This window comes from Harpia harpyja, chromosome 8 (assembly GCF_026419915.1).
Source record: "Harpia harpyja isolate bHarHar1 chromosome 8, bHarHar1 primary haplotype, whole genome shotgun sequence".
NCBI lineage: Eukaryota > Metazoa > Chordata > Aves > Accipitriformes > Accipitridae > Harpia > Harpia harpyja.
This window is the reverse complement of record NC_068947.1, coordinates 343,163-355,857: the sequence shown is the minus strand read 5'-3', so window position 1 is coordinate 355,857 and position 12,695 is coordinate 343,163. Positions and strand designations below refer to the sequence as shown.

The following is a 12,695-nucleotide window of genomic DNA, read 5'->3' as shown; positions in this document are numbered from 1 at the left end:
GTGAAGAATCATCCAGACTAAAAGTTTATGTATCAATGGAAAAATATTTAAATGTAAATAGGAAATGGCAGGTGCATGGCCTTTCTCCCAAGCAGACTGCTTCACAAGCGCCAACAGAGCTTCTCTCTCATATGCTGACGGCTTCTTGCATGGAAGATTCCCATGGCAGCAAAAACATGTCTGGATATGTAAGTGACCCAAAAGAGGACCTGAAAAACAGGTCTTGAGAAAAGAGATGCATCTAAACAGTAAACAATGTTGGTAGGCCTACCAAAGGAAAGGTAATAAAAAAAGCTCATAATCCTGATTTTCATCCTTCATGTGTTTCTCTATCCTTTGAGTCTTCTAAGTTTAATTATACAGTGGGGAGGGTGGAGGGAGGAGAAGGGAAAAAAGAGGGAAGGCAATGCCCCTGGCAAAGGGGAAGAAGGGTGGGTGAGGGAAGAAGGGAAGGGAAGCTACTCCAGGGCATCATGGAAGACAACAGTGAAAGGCTGGCATACGGGGAAGTTTTGGAATGAAAGAAAAGAGGAAAACAAAAATCTAAGGAGAAGATGCTTCAGGCATGAGCAATGAGTTCATCATGAGATTTGAGATTTATATTAGCTTACAAAAAAAAAAATACAGACTTGCAGCACCCAAAAGTCAATATTTGCATAACTGACTTTCCTGTTTCTAATGTATCTACTTACTTCTTGCACAAATAGTCTTGTAACATTAAGGGAAATAGAAGTAATTTGGGAGATCTGAACACAAAAGTCTACTCCCAGCAAATCATTATTATTTATTCCCTGTAAAAGGAAAGTAAAAAAACCTAAGAAAATAAGGGCTGGCAACAGTATAGGGCATGCCATGTCTCAGAAGACTAAAAAGAACTTCCTGAAGTCCGGTTATACCTAGTGATGGGGGCTGCTAGGGAGCTTCTGAAGTGAAAGACTTCAAATCAGAAAGATGAAACAGCTGTCTCTTGCTTGCAAGAAGCAAGCTGTACAAAACCATACACACATAATGACAGGCCTAAATATTGGTCATCAAGAAACTGGATCTGAATGGGCGCATATAGAGACATTTCATCATCCACCACAGGCAGTAATCACAAAGCAGCAGCACACTGATCCCGTGCCTAACCCAGCACAAGCAACCAGAGAAGCTACTGCCCAACAGGTAGGGAGACAGTATGTAAGATTACAGTTTTAACTGCACCATATTATTTCTTTCCACTAACATTCTCTTTGTGCCCTTCTAACATTGGAAGAGTAATCTCCACTTTCCTTTGTAATCCAGGTAGAACGGGGGATACGCTATTTATTCAGACAAAAGATCAGAAATAATTCTTGTAATCTGCTTCAGATTATACCACTTACTTTGCTGCTGAGACTGCATACTAAACCAATTTAAATGCAATTTTAACACTTATGCCTCTTGTGGTGCTAGATATGCATTTCCTATTCCCATCTACTCGTATCTCAAAAAACTCCAACCCAACCAAACCCAACCCACCAAAACACCAATTTACAGAGCTGAATACCTACTGCTAGAGCGAGATTTTTGTAATGTATAGGAGACATCTCTCCCACCCCCAATGAACAGAACTAAAAGACAATCAAGTAGTGTAAGAGTCTCCATCCTGAGCTGGAATTTCAAACATGGATGTTAAATGCATTTCATGGTCTATTTGCATCCATTTTCCATTGATCAAAATACTTAGTAGTTTAGAATAACTCAATTTCTCTGCTTGCATGCTCAGTTTTTTTTAAAAAAGCAAAATACTTTCAAGACAATTTGCACAACAGCGTTTTGCAACAAAAAACAGCTAAAGTATTTTTTCCCACTGCAAGGTATTTACTAGACTGCAGTAATTCTCTTAGCACTTTTAAAGCTTGAAACACACCTTCTGTTGAATGCTATGAGTCAGTTTTAATGACGGTGTTATGTGCTATTGCTCTGTAGCTTATGCAAGAGAATGAATTTGCATTAAGCACCCAACTTTAGAAGCCACCTTCTCTTCTCCATTGTTAATACTGAATAATGGTAAAAAATAGGCTATGTTCCCTGCCTGCTTTCTTATTGTTTTAAAAGAATAAATCTAATTAGCTGCCTGTAATGTAAAATGGTCATAAAATTTGTTATTGTCACCTTATGGATATGTACCTTTTTTTTTTGCAGAAAGACAGTATACAGAAAAAAAAATATAAAGAATAATGGCACTTTTCATATGGAATGAAATTTCAAAGTTTTAGTCAAGTGTTGCCTGATTAGTGTTATTCTTCTCCCTTACCCTGCTCACAGGAGACATTACAGTACCTTTAAATTACTTCATCTGGAAGAAAACTAACAGTTAACTTCACATGGAGGAGGATAAAACAGTCCAACATGCCAATTCAAGGGAGGGGAAAAAAAAAAAAAAAAAAAGAGGGAGTAAAAATTATCAAGTAGTTTATAGATTAACTTTTGAAGACCGTCACTGCTGTCATTGGGGGGAATATGCAATAGCTTTGCCTTTTTCAAGGAATTTAACAAGAAAAAGTTAACAATCCGACATCTCTTGTTATCATGGGTCTTTTAGTCCAAACAATGGTCCAATCTAAATATGCTTTTCTTTCATTTGCTTTGTCCCCTCGTTTAAAATCCCCCAAGCCCCCCACCTCCCTAGAACAGTACATTATACTTACGTTGGGGCATTTTTTTTTTTTTTTTTTTTTTGAAAACATGATTACACTTTGCTCAGCTTGACGAAATGAGGGTTTGGCCAATTTGTTCCTAGAAATACGACTGAAAAGTTTTGTAACTGGTTCTCATGCAAACCAATGGCCAAAACCCCTCGCAAATACACCCCCAAGTACTATACAGACATACAAAATTAATGCAGTTTTTTATCTCTACATATACATACACACACAGAGAAATGTACATGTGCATGCACCTACTTCTAATGACAGGGGACAAATTCCTCCTTCTAGTGAATTTCTTTTCTTACAACTTCAGTTAAATGATCACCTTTCTTGTTGTTATTGAAAATGAATATGAATAAATTGGATTACTGCTTCCACTCTCTCTACTTTCTAGAAATGAATCATATATAACCTAAAAGCTTCCTCCAAATCAAAACTTACTCTCTTTTTAGCACTTGTAAACAGATCTCAAGTTGCCCAAGCAAGAAAAATATCATTTATTTCATATTTTTAGTATAAGCTCACAAGCTGAACTACAGAAGAATGAAGAAAGGGTCTGATCAATATCTTCCTCCATGGTTGGAAGATCTGCTATAAAAGGCTAAGCCATTACAGTAATAAATGACACTTTTTCAGTGCAGAAAAAGCACCAAGAAAATCAAGAGAAAACCAGATCCCACACACACCTGTGGACTGGAAGACTGATACAGACAACTGCTTTCTGAAAGCTGTACGTAGAAAACACTTGCAAAATAAAGCAACACTTTGGACCGAAGAAATTACACATTTACAAACCTATAAACATAGCATCCTATGAATTAACAAACGAACTGCACCTGCATGAGGGTTTAACAGATACACGGATCACACCACGATTTGCTAGAATCCGAGTAGCAGGTAAGATTTGCCCAGCGTACTGGAGAACAATATTCACTTTAATAATGACAACTGTAAGGAAAATGTTAACTGTCTCCAGCACTAAAAGAGGCAATTTCTCAAAACATGAAGTCTGTCATTATTGCCTTGAGATGTGAAAGCAGATTATACTGCCATTTTTATTAATTTGCAATTAAAAACAGAGATGCAAAATCTAATACCATTCTCATCTTTTTTGGGCGTGTGAGGAGGAGGTATCAGCCCTTTTCTTTTACTTACGTAAAAGCAAGCCTTCTCTTTTTTTTTCTTCCCTTAGAAGAACTTCTTATAGTACTTGAATCTGCTCCAATAATAAACTCTCAATTCACTTCAGAAAGATATTCTAGCTCTTGAAGTTCAATTAATCGGGGGTGGGGGGGAGGAATCCATCAGCACATTTTCCAAGTATTAGAAACTTGTTTCTTGGCAAGCTGAGAACTTGGCCAACTGAGAACTTAAATAATTTTGTACCCTTAGCTCCAGTGGTGGTGAAATGCAACGATCTTATTTCTAATTCAGCCTGTAAGCAGCAGTAGCAGCTAAGTAACACTAGAAATAGAACATGGAATGTGGTTAACTTCAGGCATTCTGTAAGACTTCCCAGCATACATTAACACATACATCCATCACACAACAAAAAGGTTAGCAAAATATTTAATCCAAGGTTCACAGATATTCATACTGGAAACAAAAGCAACTATTTTAAGTCTGCTGAAAGAAGTGTGGATGGACTTTTTCTAAATAAGGTTATGTTAATTTATGTTCAGTATACAGTTTTATTAATAATTAAAAAATGGAATGTCAAATGTCATTATTAAGAAGGCAAATATATTTACACCCAAAAACCTGAAGCAATGATATCTTGCAATACTTGATTCCCAAAGCAGAAGTAAAAGATTTCTTATCTTCACCCACTTTTTAAATGCACCATGTCATCAAAAATAGTTTGCATCCTCCTCTTTTGTACAAGAAAAGGGAAATCCCCTTCCCAGACACACTGTACACAGGCAAGCTCTCCTCAAAGCTGTTTGTAAACTTGGGTCTACTTCCTCAGCAAACATACCAAAATGAATGTTTAGTAAAAATAAAAAGGAGAAATAGTATTTAACCCTGTCTGAAGCATCCAATTAAAGTGGCAAACCATTAAACTTTCAAAGTTCAAGAATTTAAGAGACTAAAAGTTTAGGCATAATAAAACACTTATTTTAGTTGTAACAGAGGCACTGTCAAGTGCCTACTAAGAAAGGTAATTCATACAAAATCCCAGAGCTAATTTCATTGATGTCCTTTTAGCAGTTCTTTGCCCGATGTACATTTATTCAGCTTAGTTTATGTAAACGGTTTGGACACAGAATGTGCCAGTTTGAATTTGGCAAGGATAACATGCTTTTAATACGTAAAGCCTGATTTATTTTCATTTCTAACCTAATTAGTTAAAAATAAGTTTGTGATGGTAGATTTACACTAAACTAAAAATCAAGGTTTTCCCCAATAACATTTATACAATATTTAAAGGTATCAAGAATATTTTAAAGACAAATCTACTGCCATGAGAAGTCAAATCTGTCTAGTACTGAAAATATTCTTTATAGTAAGATTATGTAAACTACTTGGGAAAGGTCTACAAACGAAAGCCACCACAAAATAAAGCATCAGCCACTAGTGTTGCGTTCCAGTTCATTCACAGGCATAGAACTACAGCATTCACTATCTTCACTAGCAAGCTACCTACTGACAAGAGTAAGGACCCCAGCACCCATGCCCTGCCGAACTATATGACCATGTTGATCTTGAAACACCATTTCTCCTCACTCACAGAGCTTCAAGTACAAACAAAAAAACCCCCAAGATTACTTCAGTTTTTCTTTCAGATCTAATCCAAGTCAGTTTTTGAGGCGATAAATATTTTTCACCCTCAAAAAAACCCTTCTCAAAGAGTGTTACACCAACTCTGCACATAAATCAGGAAGAGACCACTGAAAACTGAAGAGCGAAGCACAGCTGTGTCACTAGAGGCTCTAATGTCTATTAAATTTCACACAGAAATGAAGCCAAAACCTTGACAAGCCTTCAATTAACACCAATCAATTACCTTGCACATAGCAACTCAAGACAACAGGAAATAAGAGCACAAGGCTCTAGTCCTCTCCATTGCCTTCTTCACTAGACACCCAGGGTCTCAGTCCCAACATCCTACCAGGGCTCTAGCCTCCCCATCAAAAAGAGTTGCTGCAGTAACAAAAACCAACTTCAGGAACTGAGCTCAGAAGAGCCATACAATCTTAATATTCCCTCAAGTAAGTTACTTTTAAAGTGAAATAGAAACAGATGCTTTGGCTGGTGGGAGTACAACAGTAGTCAAGTCTTAGAGCACCTTTAGAGATACTGTCCAATCTAATCTCATGTCATTAAGGCACAACAGGTAACAATCCATCATTTCGGTAAGATGGCCATGCACATTTTCCCCACAGCAAACCAGGGAAGTCTTTCTAGTTCTGTGCACATGTAGATACAAGAAAAGGAAAAACAGCAGCGAGACCACACTAGAAAAATGTCAATCTGCCAAGGACATCTTCACTAGGAGTAAAACACATATCTATGCTTAAGATTGTTAACCACAATACTGAGTTTCAACAACTCGCCTGATCTGAAAAGAATAGAAGACTCAGGTAAGTTTTTACAGCTGGAAGGAAGGAATCAACATTTGCTAAAGGCCTGGCTTCCAGAAGAGCTACACCTACACTGAGCTTCTCTTTCAACAAGTAACTTAGACCAGCGTGCTTTTCAACACTCAGGTTATTTGGCATCAGTGTGTAAACCAGCAACACTCAAACGTACTACCTTAATTAAAAATGCTCACCTTTATAACATGTAATTTAATTCACTGGAAAGCACTCACCAATTTACTAACCAGCTTCTAAACACCCATAATTGAAGCTGCAAGTATCAGCTTTCATATAATAAACTCTTGACACCACATAACTTGTCAGACAGTAGAAGCAAAGGTGCAAGAAGCTCTAGCTATATCAACCAAGTGTTAGCAGCCAGAAATGCACTTTATATATACAGTATATATTTTTATACACACTTATATATTTATAAAAATGTATACATACTATATAGTATATATAGTTAGAAGGCAAAATAATAGTAGAGAAAATGTAAAGAAGCATTTGCTTTGAGAATGTCTGGATGGCATACCAATAACCACACCCAGCCTGTAAAAAAAAAAAAAAAAAACAACAAACTGGTTTCCAGAAGTGAGCCACAGAGCTCTGAAGAAAGAGGTGCACCAGAGTAGAATCACAGAATAATCCTGGCTGGAAGGGACCAGAGGAGGTGCCTGGTCTGCTCTTGTTCGAAGCCAGACAAAGGCATTCAGTCAGGTTGCTCAGGACTTAGTCTACAATCCTTTTAGGATTGCAGAGCATTTATAACAAGACAAGCTAGGACGACATGATGACAGAAGTGCTTTGACTGCAATATCTGAAGCAAAAAAAATAATCCTGTATCACATTTACACCCAAATCAGTAACAAGAAAACAATCCACACAAAACCCAAACCAAATCAACAAATTTAAGAGTGCAAGGATGAGCAGATAATTATTCAACAATCTCAAGGGAGCTTCTGTACTGAACACTCTTGTATTCACACATTTACCTCTAACAAAAAGCTCATTCAGCCGCCCAAAGTTTGTTAGGTTTTTGTTGTTTAGGTTTTTTTAACTGTTGGCACTATCTCCCAATATCATACCATCCTATTACAATAGGTCTATGCTAAGAAAACTGAAGTCTACGAATGGAATTCTAAGTTTCATTCCATGTCCTCCTTTTAAAAGCTTCTCTAATGGCACCCAATTAGTCCTGAAAAATCTCTAAAGGAAAATCAAGATTTTCTTCTCTGCAGTGAACTGAAATGGAATCTCATCTCTCTTCTTTAGCGACCTTCTGGCCAATGAGTTGCTTTTTTGCACTCAGGTAAGACCTCAGTAGTCGACTGGGAATCCCTCCAAGCCTGCAAATCAAGATGCAGAAAGGAAAGATGCTTGTCAGTCCCCAAAATTACCATTTTACCCTGTCCTTACCTGGGTTCTCCTGTTTAAATGAGTTCAGTACACAACAAACATGTTCCAGAAGGAGAAGCTAGAGCCCAGATGAACTGAATAATCAAACAAGATCAACTGAGATTGTGGGGTGCTTTCTCAGGTGTTCCACCATTGCTACCAAGTTTTCCACAGAACTTGCAGCTCAATCCGTCTCAATAAGCCACAACAGAAATGGATGACTGGAAATTCCACACACAAGATTTTATAAAGCCAGTACTTTCTCCAGGCCCAAGAAAAATAATCTGCCTTTAGTATTTTCATGTTGTTCAATCCAAAAATGTAACTTTTTTTAAGGTAATATTTTTGTCTACTTAAAAGAACTTTTAAGAATTGTGCTCTAAAATAACTTCATCAGTAGCCAGAACAATGACTGTAATGAGAGACTACAGTCAACTAAATTGAACAGGTACAGTAAGCAAAAGGCATTGACAAAGTTTCTTTTCAAGAGAACAGATGATATTTTGCAAGACACATGGTATTTATTTTTAGACATTAGTCATACAACAATACTACAGATTTTATTTTTCTTGAAAATAGCATAGTATTTTATGTTGAGGTGCTTTGCTGATTAATTTTGTACAGCTTAACATTCACTTTTGCTGTCACAAAAGGTTTGACTGTATTTTTCAAATCATTAACATACTGTACATGGAAAGAAGTATTCAGTATACGTACAGGTAAGCAGTGCACCTTTTAAAAAAGAACGAGTCTTCACAAAAAAGCAATACTGAATTCAAACACAGAAGGGAAAAAAATGCCATATGCAAACACATACTGGTTTCTGAGTATCTATTATCTTTTTAATCAAATCTCATTATACATGAAACAGCAACAGATAACTGGCTTTGGATTGCTGTAATGGCTGTCAGGCCAGTACAGTGTAGGCAAAAATGCGTAAAATAATAATAAGCAACAGATTCCATCTGGACTTCAAGATATCCTTGTTGACTACATCTAAGCAAAAAGTGTTCCAAGACCTTACAATTATTAATATTCCAATTTTTCAATATGAGAAAACATATGAAGGAACACACCCCTGCTGATTACTCCCCTCAGATTTCAGTTTATATGGGTTTTGATTCAAATCTACACATTACTCTTCCACTCATTTCAAGAATATTTCAAAGTTTTTTATTAGAATTAATTAGTATTATATTAACTCTCAGTTAATGTAACGTAGTTTCTTCAAGTAAGGTTAAGTATTGTTTATGTAAATTTGGTAGAATTTATTTTCATGTCTTCACCTTTGTTATTTTCCCTCCCCTTTCCCTAACATACTCTCCAATAACAAGTACTTCAGGACTCTACTATATGAAAACTTCCATGTAGCATCAAAAATAACCCATAAGACTACACTATCTATTCCTTCAAGGAAAGAAAAAAAAAAAATCCCCACCTAAAAAGTCCTCATCTCGATTCAAAGAAGAAAATCTAACAAAAATTTATGAACCTTGCAGACACAGAAAACTGAGTTTGTCAGTTTGTAAAAGCAGTACTTGCAGGGGTCAGCCTGCTCAGTGAGAAGGTAACAGAAGTTGGCCAAGGCCTCATCATTAAAAAACTGTCTCTACCATGGTAAGCCCAGCATGTGTTTGAAAGAGTAAAACACCCTAATATTATTTTATGGTGTTTGAGCAGGGACTTGTTTTTCCTTAGGTAAGTGTTATAGAAGGCTGTACAGTATGCTAGGCTTTTTTTTTGAGTTCATAGAAGGTCATAGAACTGAAAACCAAAACTAATAAAAGTGTCCACAAATATTTGTGAGACAACAGTAAAATGTTTTAGGATACAATCAGATACTCAATTCTGGCTACTACTGATCCATATAAAATTGTCAGCAGATCACAAATCCCTATTTCTACCACCTCCACCACTCTGGGCTCAAAGCACAGCTCTTCTAGTTAAAGCTTTTGCACTCATTTTATTTGTTTTAATATCTATATAATATTTTAAAAAAAAAAAAAAAGAAGTAAGAAATCCCCACATACTTATTAGGCTTTCTTTGAAATTAGATACTATTTCCAAAAACCTTCACAATAAACCTACTATAATTTTTTTTTTTAGTCCAGATGATTTTACACAATGAAGATAAAGAGCAGATTTCCACCCCTTTACCCCCTCAGTTTTGCTCTACCTTTAAGCCACCATCACAGCAGGCTCAAGGAGACACCCAGGAATGCAAAGCTTTGCCATCTGGGTCCCGCGTTGTTAGATTAGTAATGCTCTTTCATACAATGACTCCAAGCAAAGAGACCAAAGCTTTTACAGAATCCTGCCACTGTTTTCTCTTGCTAGATGACAATCCCAGCCTCATGTCAACAAAGACAATTCACAGATCAAGCTACCTAGAATACATGGATTCTCACACACCTCCTCTTAACTCAGCCTAAGTTAACATTTAATGTTTCAACACTACAAATTCATTCAAGGTTGTCTTCTAAAGTCACTAAGTCTCCACTGTATCATTAGCAGATTAGTAGCATGACAATTTTTTTTAGTAGCATGACAATTGCAATGGTAAATATCATATCTGTTTAAAAAAAATTTAATCTTTGTGTTCCAATGCAACACTGATTAGCTTGAACAAACATTGAGAAAGACACAAGTACTTTTAAAAAGCAGTAAATGCACTTAGTTTTAACAGCTACAAACATGTTTGTCATGTCACATGCTTAAAACTGGGTATATCATTACCCTGTACTGTTTAATTCAATGCCCACGGATACTAAATATAGATCATTAAGGTACAGTGATGAGGGAACTGGAGCAAACAAAAAGAAAGCATAACAATTGATCGGCATCCCCATAAATCTGTACAAGAATACATGTCTACAAGGTAACTATCAGGAAGATGCAGTATCCATCCCTCCCCTCCTAGTGTAAGGGATAACATTCTAGTACTTGAGGTAGAATATTCTTAAGTTCAATATTTAAGACTCATAGGATGATATAAATACACTGAAGCATTATGAATCATCCTGTGAAAATAGATACATTTTGTTTTCTTAAAAACCCTACAGCATTCAAAAAAAGTGGAAGTTTATCTTTTCATTCATGGCGAGTTATTTAAACATTTGAAAAACCTGTACTGGGATCCCCTCACATTCAGTTAAAAAAAAAAAAAATTACCCCAATACAGGCAAGCTGTTAAGGAACAGCCATATTTCCTGAAAATCATCTAAGAAAAATTAAATTATCTTCACCCTCCCACTAAATAACTATACCCTTTAATAAACAAAGGAAGTCAGCACAAATAAGCCAGCTACATGGCCAGGAAGTTTCTGGAATTAAGTTCAAGAAGCTCTAGTACATGACAAATAAGTCAATAAATTTATTTCCAAATGGACTGTATAGAAACTCCATAAAACAAATGCTACCAAAAAAATCTGTACAGCATGGAAAAACTCTGCTGTCATTCTTCCCTGGCTTCCCATCTTGATAGCTTAAGCAGGCTTTGTCAAGCATGTACAAAACTCGTGGCTGCAACAGATTTCAAAAAGAGTAAAAACAAAGTACTGAAGTACTAAACGAAATGCTAAGAACTAAGATAACTAAAATAAGATACTAAATACTAAAAACTATTTTAAACTTTCTGCCCACTCAAGTCTGGTCAAAGGGGAGCACCCACCCTTCCAAGTATAACACAATTAGAGAATTTTACCAAGTGCTCATACCATACAGTGATCAAGACACTCAGAGCCTATGAGGAAGCCAACAACTTTGCTTTCCTATCAGTGTTCAAACACTGTAAATACTGTTTTATTTACCATTTTGTTCACTCTGCACAATGTGCAACGCTCATTTAATAATCAGGTATTCAATACTTCATTTTTTTAACTCCTGTTCACTGCAGGTACGCAATCATATGATAATTGAAAAGCAAATACAGTAGGTCACAGATTAAGAAGCCGCAGGCACCTTAATCTTCTAATTTCTTAACTAAATACTGTGTTTTGCTGCTTTAATATTTTTAGCAATTTGCCTATCTGCACACATGCATACCTCTATGCAGGTTCTCCAGATGGTGTGCACAAACTTGAAGAGCAGATGAAGCCATTTTGCATGATGCTTGTAGATAGTTCAAAAGCTAGTCAGAACCTCTGACTGCCCCAGACATATCATTGTCATTCAAGCAATCATTGCTCCCACTGAAAAGTGAGCTTTCACAAGACGCTTTTCAGTGGTACCCAGCAGCAGGACCAGAGGCAATGGGCACAAATTGAAAAACAGTGGGTGCCATGTGAACATCAGGAACCACTTTTTCACTGTCAGGGTGACTGAGCCCTGGCACAGGCTGTCCTGGGAGGTTGCAGAGTGTCCACCTGTAAAGATACTCAAAAGCCACCTGGCCATGGTCCTGAGCAACTGACACTAGGTGGCCCTGCTTAAGCAGAGGGGTTGGACCAGATCACCTCCAGAAATCCCTTCCAACCCCAACCAGCCTGTGATTCTGTGAAGAAACAGCACTAGAAAAGGCTGAGACATACCTTGCCACTGGCCTTCACAACAGAGGCTGAAGAGACTCCCTTCCAAAATCTGGCATTCCAGCAGGCTCCCATTACTACTCTCTTCTCCCAACTTTATTCTCTTCTACCCCATTCTCAATAATCTATCTCTACCCTGTCCTCAAATACCACCTTCTCCCTCTCCTCTCCACACCGTTATCTTATACCTTAAGCCCTGTCTCCATACTAAGTTAGATCAATTTTCTACTGTCCTCAGGCTTTTCATCTTTGGGTCCAGGTAAATGCTAAATTCCAAGTAGCAATAAGCACATTAAAACAGGAATATTTATAAATTTTTTTTTTTTTTTAATGTATGAAACCTGGCCAGGTTTTTACCATTATTTGTGAAAGCTTGACCAAAAGCATTAACCATGAGAAGGTGACCCTTCCATTCTTTATTAAATATCGTAACAACACTGAAGGTGTTTAAAAGAAACCTTTTAATTTTTTCTTCTGAAGTAGCTTCCTTCTCAAGAATTAACTGTTCTGCCTTGAAT

The 12,695-nt window shown here is 36.9% G+C and overlaps 1 protein-coding gene across 3 annotated transcripts in view; it reads right to left on the bottom strand.

Moving 5' to 3' along the window:
* Positions 1-12,695, bottom strand: part of CDKL5 (cyclin dependent kinase like 5) — a 133,419-nt gene that overhangs the window by 97,531 nt on the left and 23,193 nt on the right. For 2 of the 3 annotated variants that reach the window (XM_052794301.1, XM_052794303.1), the window contains exon 1: positions 11,696-11,780. The exons of the other annotated variant lie outside the window; for it this stretch is intronic. The gene's annotated coding sequence lies outside the window, so the exon portion shown is untranslated. Of the gene's footprint in view, positions 1-11,695; positions 11,781-12,695 lie in introns of those variants that run through there. 3 annotated transcript variants of the gene reach the window in all.